At 40.2% G+C, this 16,735-nt stretch overlaps 1 long non-coding RNA gene across 13 annotated transcripts in view; it reads right to left on the bottom strand.

Annotated features, from left to right (window-relative positions):
• LOC106631764 (uncharacterized) overlaps positions 1-16,735 on the bottom strand; it is a 132,424-nt gene that overhangs the window by 84,249 nt on the left and 31,440 nt on the right. For 12 of the 13 annotated variants that reach the window (XR_008732410.1, XR_008732400.1, XR_008732407.1 and 9 more), the window contains exon 2: positions 8,439-8,694. This is a non-coding gene — a long non-coding RNA (uncharacterized LOC106631764). Of the gene's footprint in view, positions 1-8,438; positions 8,695-11,882; positions 12,526-16,735 lie in introns of those variants that run through there. The other variant, XR_008732409.1, reaches the window with a different exon arrangement.

Genomic DNA, 16,735 nt, shown 5'->3' with positions numbered 1-16,735 from the left:
CAGCATCATTACTGAAATGGAGTATGTATGGGTAGAAATGCACATGTATCTGGTTACATCTCTAGGCTGCAGACTTTTCACTTATTTAAGAGAGTGAAGAAATCAAGCAAAACTACCAACCACCCAAGTCACACCAAGCTGTTCCTTGCAACCAACATTACCTTTAGGTTATCTTTACAAACTAATTTTAAATTCTACTGTCATTTTACCCTTTTGGGTTACCCACAAGACTACCCCTTCATTTTACCCAAAGAGACACTGCAAGCCTTCTCCTTGCTTTTCACCATCCCATAGTGATCTGGATTGCTTTTCCTTAAGCACCACAATGACTGACAAAAAAGTCTCTACAAATTAAAACACTCACCAGTTCAGAAGACAAACACCAGGGTGGGATTCAATTCACTCAATTTTCAATGTCTACGAAGTGTCTATAAGCATTTTGGGTGTCAAACACCCCCCCCCCACACACACACACCCACAACGCTGGAGAGCTACTGACCTGGAGGAATGCAGAGAGCAACTCATCTGACCACATGGAGATGTTTACAGTAGGATGAACCAAACTGCTCTTCCAACTTCACTGGCTGGGTGCAGCATCTGCTGTTAAACACAAGCCTGGTGCCATTTTGGATAACACAGAATATTCCAGCAGGATGAAAGCCACAACCCCATATGAAGAAATTTTCTGGTAGGACCCATGTCACACCGTCTGACTGACCTGAGTATCTTGAAGTGCATGAAAGTTCATGAAGCTCAAACCCTCCTCCCTCCAACAAAAGCACAGTAAGAAAAGCAAAACCAAGTTCAGCAGAACAGAGAGGCTTCCAAATTCCAGCCTGAAGTGGAAGGTAATATCATGGCCCCATGAAGGCAGCTGACAGTTACCAGTGACAAACATCACCTCTTGAAAGTAAGGCGGCCAAACTGTAGGATTTCAGAGACAGATAAATCCTCAGTATTGTCAATATGTTGTAAACACTGCATTTTTAAGACCATCAATTACCACTTCTTCAAACAATTCCGAAAACACTTAACAGAAGACTTGACCCAGTCCTGAACTGTGTACAGGATCTTCAATGCTGAAGAGGGACTGTATAAATGATTACAATGCACTCAAGTTCACTATTTGAAACATTAGTTTTCTCTATTTTTAGTTATGCAACTAAAAAGAAACCCAACCCTGGTGGAGCAGGAGGGTTGGACCAGATGACCTTTATTAGGTCCCTTCCAACCTCAAGCATTCTGTGATTAAGAAAAAAAGGAAGCTTCTTTAAAGAAAACTAAAAAGAATAGGCGAAAAGGTAAGGATTTTTAGGGATTGACAGCTGGCCAAAGACTCCATATTGCATATGAAAGAACAGGGTAAGTATAACAAAACCACACACACACCCCCCCAAAAAACCCAACAACAATACTCCACCACCACCACCACCCATTAAAAAAAGCACGCCCTTCCAAGAGCCAAGTCGTACTAAGGTGCCAGGAAAACCTAAAAACTTTAGCAAACTAAATGCAAAACTGTTGTATTTCAAGCTACATTTACATATATACATATAATATATATATAAATACATATTTATACAAAAAATAATATTCAGAAGTGATGTGCTAGGAGAAGATTTTATCAAGGACACCAGAAAGATGAAGCTCATTACTAAGTCTGCTGGGCTAATAGGTGATAAAAAGGTATAAGGCATGCTCAACAAGAGAAAGCCATGGGGAGGGGAGAAAAAACCCTCAAAAATACTTCTTTGCCACATGAAAACCCGTATGAATTCACCATTCAGTACGTAACAGTTTAGGGAACTTCCAACACTGGAGCCTGCCTGCAAAGCAGAAAAGGAAAAAGGATCCTCACCAGTTAGTTGAGAACTGTTAACTGATAAAGTCTACTAGTAATAAAATAGCCAGGAGCACATTTACTCAGCCAGATTTCAAAGGAAAACAGGGTACTAAAACCGCCAGCTGATAGACTGCTATATGCAGGTCACACACACAAGGGCGCTGAAGGAGCTCTGATTAATGGGATATTGCAAGTCCCCGAAAATTACCAACTTCTCTGAAAGCTCTTGAAGAAAACTCAGCTGTAGTGCAGTAAGGAGGAAGGTCTTATTATTCCAACAGTTAATTAACATGCTAAGAACATATCCATGTACACGCAGAAAAAAGTAGACTCCTATACAGATCTGTAGTTAGACCTCTCATTTAAATTTAGCAATAAATTATGCTGCAAAGGATACAGTGTGAGGTCACAGGTCTACTGAAGATAAAACACCAAGTGCATCAAAGCAGTGATCCTCAGTCCTTTCTTCCAACTAGTTATTATACAGCATGACTGGGAGGGAAATGGGGAAGGTGAAATTCAAGTAGATTAATGCAAGGCCCTGCATTTGGGAAAAAATAGCTAACTACGCATTGAAAATGACAGGTTCTAAATTAGTTTTTCCTAATTAGGAGAGGCCTTGAAGTCACTGTGGATACTTTATGAAAATACAATTTTCATACAGGATCGTAACAGCAGCAGTGAAAAAAACAAACAGCATTTCAGGAGTAATTAGGAAGAGAACAGAGACGGTAACAGGAAGCAGCAGCATGACACTGCATTTGGCTGCAGCGTGTTTGTATCCCCAACTCTGCATGGTGTTTCGGTCCCACCATCGTAGAAAGGGGGTAACACACCAGCGTGCAGAACAGCCAAGACAAGACTTCGGGAGCAGCTTGCACATGAGGAGAGATGAAACAGAGCAAGATTCCTCAGCTCGCGAAATATAAAAACTGAAGAGAGACCGGATAGATGTATCACACTGACACATTCAAAGCAGCAGCAGCCTTTTTCACAAAGTGGATTCATAAACTGTCATTCACAGCTCTAAGGTCATCAGGATGAACAAAAGGGGTTCACACTGGACCAATTCATGGAAGCTACCATGGAGTTATGATACAGCCTGCAGCTCAGGGCTCCCAGACTGCAGGCTGCTGGAAGGATACGTGGCAATGCAGTGGCAAGCAGAACTACGTATCCTGTTCTCACACACTTCCCTCAACTGCAGCTACAGGCTACCATCAGAACAATAGTTTTATGCTACCAGTCTTTTTGATCTGATCCAGTTTTCTTAATACTGCATTACCTGTTTGCTATGTTAACATCAGAAAACAAGAACAAGTAACAGTTCTACTGCTAAGGTAACTTCCTATACTTAAATCATCTAAAACCAGTGTGTCACCATGACGGTGACATTTTTTTCATTTGCTTAATTTCCCTTATTCAACATTATTCTCTAAGCAGCAGCAATGCAGGGAGCAATAAACCAGTAAGTTCCAGGCAAGCAGTTTCATGAATAAAAACTCAGAAAAGCTATCCTGTGAACAAAGTAGGTCTAGCCCTTGTAAACATTAAGGCAACCATCCTCAGTCATCCAAAAAGGTGAATCCCTTCCCTGCCATATCTTTTTCAAATGTGAAATTACAAACATGTCAAAGAATGACATTATGCCTTATATACAAAATTATCCACTGCTACAAAAATTTTTTACAGTGACTCCACATTTACAAATGTACCAAAACAACAGTGAAATTACTACAAATTCAACTGGGCCACATGCAACAGTGGGCATAGCCACTTTTGCGTTTGGCAGGACTTGGTGCAATTTCAGCTCTTTTTTTCCACAGGGATCCATGCTGGGATCTGTTCCCAGCACTGCTCAGTGAATTCATAAGTGACATGAAAAGGGCTCAACAGTGAGATGACAACATCTGTTGATGATACCAAGTTATTCACAGTAGCAAAGACAGTAAATGAGTAGAAAAAACTGAAAAACAACTGCATGCAGATTACTGACTGGACAATAAAACACATCAATGAAATTCAGTATTGAACTCGTAAAGTATCTCAATGAAAGGAAGCGTGAAGTAGGGTAACTGGGGGTGGGGAAAGTGGTCTTAACTTTGTAAGTCAAGAGGCTCTGAACTGATTCTTAACACTTGGAACAAGCCAAGATAAAATTATCATTGTCCTCGAGATAGCAGACAGGGATGGATTATTTGCATCTCTTCCATTACAGGAACTGCATTTTAAATGGAGTTCAGGTTCAAAACTTAACAAAAGAATATGGTTCCTCAGCCAACAGGCTGCTGTGTTAGTTAAGCTGCGAATCCAGACTTACACTTCCCAGTACTTCTCACTGCTTGAAAAAGAGATTAAAAAATTCCTAAGATAAGTCCAGTAAACATCTAAAAAAACCCAGACATGCAGCTCAGTAAATCCCTGTACTACAGATGTCTGGAGATTGAAAAGCATGCAGAAGGATGGTCCTGTATTCTCATTCTGTTCCCGTGCTTCTCAGTTACCCAACTTTGGTGCTTGGTAGAGATAAACTACTGCTCTAGATGGGTGTACAAAAACAGCTGCCCTTCTAGTCTTACTTTAACTATCTCTCTGTACATCATTTTGTCTAGCTCCAGTACAATATCCCAAAGAACTGTCAACTGTTAGCCTCTTCCTTGCCTGTTACAAATATCCAAACATTCACCGTGGATAGCAATTTAAAGCCACATTCCACCTCTCAACCAAGTAAGATTCTGTAATTCCCAAGTCTTTTAATTTTTTTAATAACAGAAGAGGAAAGAGCTATATAACCTAACAAAAAATTCAGATCACAAACGGGGATTTGTACACAGATTAATACAAACTCTACTGCTATAACTAAAAAACTGCTTATGTCATTGATTCCAAAAAGGGCTAAACTGGTCTTAGAATGATAATAAAGTGGACTGACATTTTCATTCTATTCTGGACTTTCTGCATAATTTATCAGGGAAAGTCCTCTGACCTACACTGAAAACACATATCCAAAATGCACAGCAGTTAATAGCTGGCAGGGAGAAAGGGATCTCATGACTGAGCATAAGGCCCATCATCTAGCAGATAATTCTATTTGCAAAACCATTAAAATTGCTATGCTGATTTGATCCCCATAAACCATTCACCCACCTAACACAGCAAAACAGTTTTCTCATTTTGAAAGGGTGTTGTGATTGCTGTCACTGTAACTGCTCTTAGAGTAGTGGCTATTCACTTGGAATGCTGTGCCCAATACAACTGAGTACAATGCATTTTACTGAGTTTCTCATTTTATAGTGGTACTGATAGGCAAAAATAGCATCCTGTATTGATGCATCTGGGAAACATTCATTATCACTTTTGGGCAGGTGATTTTAACCCTCTTCTGATGTCCAAGCAGCCAGAGAGCAAAGAGATGGTTTTAAAGACCTTAAAATACACAACTCTACACAGCATCCTGGTGACCGATATACCCAAAGATTATTCTTGTTCTCTGGGAAGGTGAAAAATCTTTTCTACATCTTGACGAGATGCTTGATGTGTCTGCCCAGACCAATATACTCTGAATCTCCAGCGATACACAGATCAGGTCTCCAAAATAAAGCCTAGGCAAAGAAGTCCATTTGTTATTTGAGCTCCCTCTTCCACTAACTGGAAGGGACTTGCGGCTTACCACTCTTCCCCTACATTTCCTCTACATTTTTACTCTAGGTTCCTCTAGCCCAAAGGAAAACACCCCTTTGAAAAATTCCAACCTGAAAAATTACCTGGATTTCCAAGCAACAAGAGAAAAGTGTTATCTACTCTAGGAAACAGTCCTATTCATTATTTTTTTTAATTAAGTATTTTAATGATACGTTTAGACTACAACACTGTAGTGGAGACACTTATGATACAGCTGTTCTGACAGTATAGCAAGTGGGGAAAAAATCAAATCATTCTATCTAGCTAACCTTTAAAAGAATTACTCTATCACTATTTCTTTTCTTTCCCTTTTTTCAAAAGGTCATCAGTTACTCCCAACATGAAGCATAACATAGATCTTCTGTTACAAAAAGAGGAATACAAAGAAAATTTTTACTTGTAATGGGTGCATACAGTACTAACTCTGAATAGCCAAGGCTACAAAAACAACTTCTATGTTGACATGTACTTAATCACTTTAAGAAATGCAAATTATCGAGCAAATCACTACTCCCCCTCAGTCCTGTAAAACTTCTCAGGGATAAAGATTATTAAAACATAACCTATATACAGAACATTAGATATCAATTTTGCCTAGCCACTGTGTTTTCTCTCACACATTCCAACTGCCTAAATTTAGCACGTATGGCTTTATTTCTATTAGTAACTATGTTAACAAACTCCATGTGGCTCTCCACTACCCTTGATACCGAACCACAGCCTTGTATATGAAGCCTGGAAAAATTGCCAGGGTCAAATGTCCCAGTTGGGAAAAGGAGGATGACTAAGTGAGTCATAACAGTAATCCAGTGCAACTCCACTTAGCATGAGAAGCTCTGGACTGCAAATGAAATATGGTAAAAAAAAAGCATAGATTAGTTTCACATACAAATACATCTAATCACCCACTTAGAAGTTTCTGAAATGTTAAGACATCCAGGCTGCATTAGTGGTCCAGGCTGAACTATGAAGAGAGAGGTGCCTTTCTAGAGGAACCTTCTAAGAGGCCAGCCATCCCCTTCAAGGGGGTCTAGGACAGGTACCTTCAAGGAGATGTTCATCCTACCTGCTCTTCACCACCTGCTTCAGCAGTACCTGAAGATCTAAGTTTCATGAGAAGAATCTCACCCCCAGTATTTGAGTTAAAAATAGAAAAGCAGAGGTACCTGAGGTACTTGCATGTGTTTAGTATGCTTTCTAGGGGTGTCCAAGATGACACTTCTCCTCCACGTACACTCTTGGGAATCCTGCACTACTTCACGTGATTGCTCCCTAGCCATTACGTTATTCTTACGCAAATAACACACGTACACTCTTTCAAAACTATCCACTCCTCCTTTTAGAGTTACTTATGCTTCCTGGAAAGCAAAAGATCTGGATTCACACACCAACTACCCTTACTCTACTTGTGCTGTGTCCCTATTTTGTAGCATCTTCACTGTGCTTGATGCAGATACTTTGCCAGCCTACTGCTTCCACATGTGAAAATGGTATTTGTCTCCAAGAACATTTTCCTCAGCTCCATACTGAAAGGAACTGAACAGCCAAGAATTACTTCAAAAAGAAAGTCAGTTCGGCATTTAAGCCATGGTGACAAGGAACCAATAAACTGGAAATCAAGTACTAGCATTGAAAATTGCAGTTGGACTCAGTTGGTACCCACAAGTATTAGCCTCTGAAATTCTGTAACAGTTGTAAAAGGTAACGGTGGTTACCGGATAGGTTCTGTTTGTACTCCCTCAAATCACAAAGCTGCCACCACACAATTCCTACTGCTTCTTGGACCTACCGTATGTAAAAACAATGATCCTCTTGTGCTGTGGAAGGGATGGAATGTGAAATCCCATCCACATCCCAACAGAATCCCACAAACATTTTGGCAGCAAAAATTTATTATGTAAAGCCCAGATGGCATCCCAAATATTTCTACTTCAAAATTTAGAAATCATTTTTTTGCTTAAAATAAACTACACAAAAGCATCACGCCTGAAATTAACTACACAAAAGCATCAAGCTAGGTAACCAGACTTAACTGAACAGTTATTTGAACTATGGGAAGAACGTGAATGTGGCTTTCTCCATTTAACTTCATTGTCAGAAATGAATAATATTTTCCTATTCAAATGTATTTGAATGACTGGCAGAGAAGGAAGATACAATAAGCAGATATATTCAGTAACATACTATACTTTGAGAAAAACTTTTCCAGCTATCTAAAGCTTAACAGCTTTATCATAAACTTTTGCAGCAACATTTCAAACTTGCAGAACTGAATTTGCTATTTTTGTTATTTGTTACTCTAACAAGAGTTCTTTTGCTTACGTTTTGGTTTCCCCACTATGTAATTTCAGTTCTGAATCTAAGAATGTGGTCTTCAAAATTGTTTTAGCTGCTGCTTTACCAAGGAAGCTAAACCTGATTATTAGTTCAGTTTCAACATCAACTTAATTGCCACATATCCTTTAAGCTATGGGATAAAGATCGATCTTTGATTCTGACTGTCATTTTGCAGTAAGCCCACTCCTACATTCCTTTTATATCTATCACTTCACTGAATGCCAAAGAAATCTCAGTGTACTTGGCATGAAGGCTGCACTTCCTATATTTATGCTCCCACTAATGTATGCTCCATTTTAGTCCTTACCAGCTTAAAATCATCTGCAAGGAAAGATGGCATGAAGTGCAAAACAGTTCATGCAACTGTTTTACTGATACGAAATACTGTTCACCCACATTGCCTTTCCATCATCATCTTTCTCCTGGATTTTCTGTTTAAGTATACCCAACAACTTAACATAGAAGGATCCCAAGTTATTTTCTTAAATGAAAAGTACACAGTCATACTAGGATTGTTGCTCCTAGTCAAACTTCCATTACCTCCAGAAAATAAATGAGTACTTTTTAATTGTACTACCTTAACTTTGCTGGCAGAAAGACATTTGAGTCTTCAAGACAGATGAAAATGAAGTGCTCTCTCCAGGCAAGAATTCCTTATATCTGGCACACTAACACTTCATCCTTTTTAATTATTCCACAGGTGGTTGCCTTGGAAACTGCCAAGTAGCTCTTGGATTTGAGGGATCCAGCATGAGAAAGTAAGAAGCCTCTGTAGCCACGGCATTCAGATCCACATTGGCTGCAGCAACCGGGTAACAGAACATCATGAAAATCTGAAAGAGATGGTTAGAATTAAGAGATTAATTAATATTGCTCAATTCTTCAAAAATACAAGTACAATGAATGTTGACAGTCCCTTAACAGTGGATACAGATTAGGCTTCAGAGAAACACTGCTTATGCAGCTTTCCAGCACAGCACTGCTTTTTCACCTTCAGGAGGACAGCACTAAAATGATGCCGAAGGAGCTCAGGAGTTCAGCTTTCAAGATCAAGCAGTATGATATTTTCCTCAGCTTCAGTAGAGACCTTCCTAAGCATCTGGTCAAACTGCCTGAAATTCAGTGCTATTGTTTTTCTATGAATAAAAATAGGGTAACTATAAATAGCTCTCATCACGAATGCTGAATCACTGTATTTTGTATCATACAGCAAATTGCTTCAAACTTCATTTATCCTTTAAAACTAGGGAAGTTTTGTTCGCTTAGAACAATTAAAAGCTCAGCAAGCATCTAATACTGCATTCATAGAGCTTGTCTGAAAGTACAGACAATTTTCCTTTCCCCTCTCTAATTTCTCATTATTTCAAAAACTGACCATTTGCACTTAAAAAGAAAAAACAAAACAAAACCACCACAAAACCAAACCAAAACCACATTACGTTTTCTGTAACTGCAGTTATGAATTGCAATTTTTCAAAAAACCTTGTTTTGTTTCCAAAGAATAGGTTAACAGTAAGCCTTAAAAAAATAATTTTCATTAGAACTATCAATCATGCAAATGGTCACTCCTGCACCCAAGGGAGGCTGTCCCATGAAAGATAGGCAGGATCTATTAAAATGTCCAAGCTCACCATGATTTCTCAAGATCTCACTCGTATGTAAGTATTTTGATGTATAGTATTAACAAATTGCCTGGCAGGACCTCAAGTAAGACCATGGAGGTGCATTTGCCTGCACCCTTTCATGACAAGACACCTAAAAGCCACAAGAATGGATCTGTTAATTCTAGAGCAGACTTTTACCAGAACAAACTGAAGTAAATATGTATTTATCTCATGGGAAATAAAAATTGAAGTGGGGTAACAAAATTGTAAGGGTTTATGAACAATCTCCTCAGTAACCCACTTTGTCCTTCCAGGGCAGGTCGTCTCCTTCAAGCATGCTCTCAGCTTCGCAACTCAGTAACCTTTCCCACTTGTAGAAAACACCACGTAGCCTGCTTGGTCCCAAGGGAAAAAGACTGCTCACATGTCCATCCCTACCCATTTCACAGTCCTCCCTTCTACCACTCTGCTCCCGATCAGCACTTCCAAAGTCACAGCAAACCTCAGAAATGCTTAAAACCCATCTTTCAAACTTACTGAATAGCCACCAAATTGCCTGCCGCTTTGCCTCTTCCTTGCCTTCTTGAATTGTTCACTTGATTGAAAATTAGAATATGAAACAATTTTCCTTCTCTTCCCTCTTCCCTCTCTCATCCTATCCCACCAAGGGCAAAGCACATTTAAGTAGTCCTACACAGGTCACCTCCTTTTTGGTGGGCTCTGTAGTTTCTCCTTGCTTCCTCCTGCACATCCTTTTCAGTCACATAACTCAACTCTTTATGAGCAAGGTTTCTGAAAGATGAGATGACAGTAACAGGCGTACTTTTTTCCCCAGCAGTTCCATGAGTAGGTCCTGTTTCATCCTTTCTGGATGCAACTTAAGGTGAACACGAGTTCTCCCAGCTCCCTCATCCCACCAGCGCAGGGTACACTTGTGTGTCATGGTTTAACCCCAGCCAGCAACTAAGCACCAGGCATCTGCTCGCTCATTCCTCCCCACTGTGGGATGGGGAAGAGAATCAGAAAGAGGTAAAACTCATGGGTTGAGATAAGAAGAGTTTAATAACTGAAATGAAGTAAAAATAACTACTGTAATAAAGAAGGGAAGAATAAAATCCAAGGGAAGAAAGAAACCCCAAACAAACACCAAAAATAAGCGATGCACAACAAAAATTGCTCACCACCTGCTGACTGATGCCCAGCCAGTTCCCAAGCAGTGATACTGGTCCTGGCCAACTCCCCCAGTTTATCTACTGGGCATGACATCCCAGGGTAGCAACCAGCCCTTTGGCCAGTTTGGGTCAGCTGTCCTGGCCCTGCTCCCTCCCTGCTCCTTGTACACCTGCTCACTGGCAGAGCAAGGGAACTAAAAAGTCCTTGATTTAGAGTAAGCACTACTCAGCAACAACTACAACATCACTAAATCACTTACTAAATCCAAAACACAGCACTGTACCAGCTACTAGAAAGAAAATGAACTCTATCCCAGCCAAAACCAGGACAACTTGCCATCTGCCTCCATCCTCTGGGAGAGACAACCTGCCTCCCTTTCAAGTCCCATCAGGTTTAATTTGCTTTCCATCTTGAAGGGATTCACGCTGAAGAAGTAGCATGCCAAAATGCTGCAGAATATTGACAGCATTTTCTCTGTTCCTCCTCTTTACAATTACCTACGTGATCTCCTGCATGTCCTTTCAAGGCAGAAGAAAACACTTTACCAGTTCTCTCAAAAAGTCTCTGGCAGGCTGAGTCTCCAAAGCTTCAAAACAGCCCTTTTATCACAAATGGCTACGCTTCTTTCGAGAAAATGTAGATTTTTCTTCCTTGTCTCAGGTATCTTGACGCCACTCTCAAGCACACCTCGCTCTGTATTCATCCTCTCATTTTGTTGCTTTTCACAGTGCAGACAGAACTTTATGTACAATGGCAACTCAGTGTTCATCTGTCATTGTTCCAGACCAAAACCGGTACGTGACCAACTCCCCAGTGTTAGTCCTTTTAACCCACTGTTTCCAAAAACAGGACATCTTGTTCTCAACAAGCACTAATGCCTCCCATTTTCATCTGCCTTATTCTCAGAGCAGTAACATCCCGAGATTATTTCAAAAGTTGTGTTCCAAGGCTCCTTCTACCTTGATTTAAATCCTACACCCTTCTAAAGACATCTCTCAGTAAGGTGACTTCTAGAGTTTTCACCTGTAGGAGGTGATGGAGCCACAGCATCTTTTCCCTGACCTCATCGTCCCATAGCAAGTAAATAATTTCAACAGCTGTAAGAGAGGTCTTGGCCAGCTTTTTTATTTTTTTTATGTATTTTGGAAACCTTTGTAAAATATATTTGTTAAACATACTCATTTTAACACATACTTTTCAGATACTCTGTTTTTGTGAGCAACTCCACCTGTGCAGTGGCTTACCTTTGCCACATCCCTCCTGCTCAAGTTTCTTAATCCCAGTTCAGTTTCTGCCCATCTAGTGATCTGACTTGGTTCTTGGGCTCCCAGACCATCTTGCTGCTCCCTGTAGATAAAGGTCATGCATCAGAGCCTTGAGATGAACCCAATGCCTGACTTAGATTTCTTTTTAGGTTCTTTAACATTTGTCCCTCTCAGATGCTACAAAGACACCTGGATCTACAAGGAGCTCTGTTAGCCATGCTGCTGGCCAGCTCTTTGAAGATATGTCACAGCTCCTTTGCAGACTTGAGGGGGTGATTCTGTGCTACTCTCTCTTCAAATTGTAAGTAAAATAAAATCTTCTGCCTCTGTCTCCAGAGGACATATGTCTTTGCTTGCTTCCAGCTTCAGCCCCCAAACCCAGGGCTGCCTTCAGATTCCCATCTTGCCTGTAACACCACTGCTAGGAGACCCTGAGTCACCAAGTGCTTGGAGGAGTTGCCTGCATTCCTCCGTCCAAACAAGCATCATCAAAATCACTGAAAGCACTGTAAACTCCAAAGCTCAGTGTTATTAGAAAAATACATAAAACATGGAACTCTTGAACAGTAAAACTAAAAGCAAGATGAATAAAAGACTTAAGTAACTCCTCTAGTCCACTGTGGATTCGTTTTTTTTTCAGGTTTGTTCTCAATCCATTAACAACCCGATTCTGCATAATCTCTATGCATCCCTGAAGGAAAGTCTGTGTTTCTGTGTTTGAGCATTTACTGAGACTGTTTTCTGCTCCTCAGCCTCCATTCCCAATGCAGGCTCCTCTCTGACTAGTCTCTACCCCATCCTCTAAAAAGCTGCCCTCCCCGGAAATCTTCTCAGATGCTCTCGGGAATGTAAAATCCCTCCGACCAGGGACACGCACCTGACAGAGAATACAGCAACTAGCACAGCACAACAGGGAACCTTCCTCCCATTACAGTCACAGATGCAAGTAATTTAAACGCCATTCATGATGCAGCCTGCATTGGGGTTTTCAAAAAGGACCAAGGAAGGTCAGATTGCCAAAACCTTAATTAACAAAAATCCGAGTTCTTAAGTCCTTTTTCTCTGTAGAAATTCCTGTTTAGTTTATGTCAGTAAGGTACATTCAAACTACGACCATGCTTCTTGTGTGAAGGTTTTTGTTCTGTTCTTTCACCCAAAACTGAATTAAAAGGTTTGGAAAACATAACGACCATTAATATTTAAATTGTAGTTTCTCTAGTTACGATTTCTTTTCTCTTAAAAAAAAAAAGCCTTCAAAATTTGCTACGAACAAGTTTCATACACAGCCACAACCACATCCCTTAGTAAACTAGAAAGCTGACCTCTTCTTGCTAATTGTACCTTTAGCATCTGAAGCAAGCACATAGATTTTACCATCTACAAGACTTTTCATTTAATATTTTGCACGTTTTAAAAATACATGTATTGTAGATCATATACACAATAGCAAAGAGGTACTGTAGTGAGAGTGAGCCTCACTGCCCTCTTGGGAAAATAAAAGTTAAAGGCTCCCATTTACTCCAAAGGAAGCTAAGGTTCCAAAAGCCATGCATCATTGGGAGGTCTTTCTAGCAGAGAAGTAACAAACAAAAAAGCCTATTTCAGTACTGTTTACTGATTTTCCTTCTCTCTTACATCCTTTCTTTTCCACCTTAAAAGAAGTTAAATGGTATTTTAGCAAGATGTACCAAAACTGGATACATTTTTTGAGAAAGCTCATCAATATTTTTTATATATTTTACTACTTTGAAAATATATTAAGGGGAAAACAGCAGCAATCTTCTGAAAAATGTTATGATTGGCAAGAATCCCATCTTTCCACATAGAAAGGAAAGACACTATGTTGTGAAGAAAATTATTTGCTCTTTACTGTGGTGGGGTTTTTTAAGGTTTGCTTTCAAGTGTTTGGTAAATAAAAAGGCATCTTTCTCTTAAATGGTTGTACTTCAAAGTATTTTTTATCAGACAGCAAAGCCTTCTCTAAACTATTACACCACCAGTTGAAGAACATCACAACTTTGCAATTTTACAGCTTTACCAGGCTAATACATATCTGCACAATAAATATCAAAGATGAAAAAGAACAGAAGAGACACTGTTTTCTGCCTTCAATAAAAACCTAAAGTGAGAGTTTTAAAGGAGGAATATGGGAAATTCTCCTATGAAGTCACAGGTGGCCAGGAAATGTTCACCCAAGCAAGTTTTCCACAGATTCAACAAAAAGATTACACAAAACGGATGTAAAAAGAGTGATCGGGGCATAAGACACTTAGGCTGGGACATGACTGCTCAGAATGAAGGGAAACAAGAAAACGGGTAGCCAAGGTGGGAGGCTCAGTCAAGTGGAAATGAAGGTGATGGAGGAAGAGATGCAGGTGTAAAACACACTTAGGACAGCTGCAGCTGTGCAGCTTGGGGCTATCTTAAATAAAGATCCCCAAAATCAATGGTCACTTTAAAGAAGTTTATGAGCTGAAACTCCAGTGGCCCTCGGTCAGAACTCCAGTGAAGCGGTTTCCTCACTCTCTGCCTAAATGGTGGCAACAGCTCTGATTAAGTGGGCTGTTAGCAGCTCCTAAGCAAGAAGGGAAGGATAAAGAACAGACTCCTCTTGCAAAACACCCTCTACAACCGTGTTCATCAGTTCCCACGTGTAAAATGAGATCCTGTACCAGCTGGAACTGTGAAAATGAACTCTTGATGAAATAATACACCATCAGATTACCCCAAACTATATCCAACTCTAAAGGAGAGGGAATACTTTTTAGTCTTAAGTCAATGTAGGTTTTGTACTATGCTGCTGAAGAGACATGCCATCAGCAGGCTGAATTAGTAAGAAAAAGTGAATATATGCTTCATCCCTTCAGCACTGTTGCCTAAAGAATACTGTAATCTTTTGGGAAGAAAAGACAGTACGGTTTTATAGAACAGTTTACCAGTGACTTACTGCAGTGGAAGTTGAAGTGTAAACAAATGTATTTTGACAGCACTTAAAAAAAAACCAAAAACACAAAAAACCAACAGTCACCTTCAGCAGTCTCTGGAAGAGATTTTTTTTCCTTATGTAGAGAACAGCATCAGTATGTGATGCCCCAGAACACTGGTACATGAACATATTCTGGCTTTCTAGTTCACAGCCACACATGCATGCACAGGACAAGCTTCACTGTGTTCTGCGATGACAGCACAGTTTGGAGCCTGCCAGACTGCACTGCTGGGCAGGACTCCTCCACTGCTGGGTGCGACCTCACTCTTCAGAGCTCCATCTTTTTCCTTCTGTACTTCACAAAACTGTACCCCATCTCAGACTACAGAGGCAACACAGACAACTAGCTTAGCGTACACTTCTCAGATTCGCAAAGGTTGATGATGCTCTTCTCTTACTAAAAAGCATGACAAAGTATTGAAAACATGAGAACTGGCACAGAGATTTCCTACAAACACTCTCACAATAGAAACAAGCATCCAGTGGAGAAAAAAACGTTTTGATGTTCACATGGTTTAGTACTATATACTGTTTAACAGCTAGATCTTAAGACATCCCATTACCTAATACATATGAATTTGTATTTTCAATTGAGGTTACTTTTCAAAAAAGGATGTTTACTAAGCACAGTCCTCACAGGGGTAATTGCCACTTTCAACCTGCTAATACCAAGACCAATTTGCTTCATACCAGCCCTCTAGTAAAACAGTCCAAAGCCTTTTTCCCTTGAGTACTAGTTGCAAATTACTACAACACAGACACTAAAAATTTATCAACAAAATTAAGTGTTAATGACAATACTTGCTTCTGAACAGCTTTTGCTGTATCAAGTAACTGCATTTTTTATTCCAGTGTTCTGATGTGCACTTGGTTGTGAAGTCGTGATGTTAACACCATGAGGATCAACCCACAGATGCAGAGACATGCTGCTAGCTGCAGAGCAACACAAGCCACCATTAGGACACTATTATTCCTAGCAGAAAGTGGCCAAGAACCCACAGCGGAAAGTAACTCTGCGGTTTCACCATCTGCTGTTGGGACAGCCACCTTCACCCATTTCTCATCCCCAACTGTTCGTTCCCGTCCCTGTTCTACCTCCTTGTTTGTAACAGCACCCTTCATGCAGCTGTGCTATGAACTAGATCTTGGTACTGACCCTGGACAAATCCAATTTTGTTGCTGTTGTTGCTAGTTCTGCAGTGAGTTCACTGTACAGCTGCGGAAAGATCAGGCCAGGACTAGGGGCTGGCTCTCCGGCCACCCAGCTGGCATCAAAGCAGGAACAAGTGACTGGGCAAAGCTGACTGCTTCTGTCAGCAGCTCTGCCAGTTTATGCCAGCTTAAAATTCCCAGAAAACTACGGAAAACTAGCAACTAGACATAATCAAGTTAGAAATGCAGCAAAACACTATGAAAAAGAAGAATCCACAGACCGTTTAACTAATAGAACAAATTACTAAGAGATGCCAAAATCCTCATTTCTAAGGAGCTTCAAAATCAGGCAGCGTGCCTTTCTGAAAAGGATTTTCAACAAATGCCTGTTAATTTTTCAGTCAAACATGAGCTACTGAGCTCAAAACCAGGAGTAACAGTTACCCATAATGACCTGCAATACCCTAAATGTCAGACTACATTATTTAACACTTCCTTCTGCCTTGTAACTTTGAAACATATATATGTATTTTAGTTCCCTCCCTGGTTGTGTCAGATCAGTATGCTTTAACAGTTGGAAGCAACAGAGTCAAATTTAATGATACCCCTGCTTGGAACATGTCCAGGGGTTGAATCCGATTTCTTCATGCAGAAACATGAATCTCTAACATTTGATCTGGAATTCATACCTCGT

This window comes from Falco cherrug, chromosome 5 (genome assembly GCF_023634085.1).
Source record: "Falco cherrug isolate bFalChe1 chromosome 5, bFalChe1.pri, whole genome shotgun sequence".
In the NCBI taxonomy this organism is placed as follows: domain Eukaryota; kingdom Metazoa; phylum Chordata; class Aves; order Falconiformes; family Falconidae; genus Falco; species Falco cherrug.
Note: the sequence above shows the minus strand (reverse complement) of the source record. Positions and strands in the feature narration are given on the sequence as shown.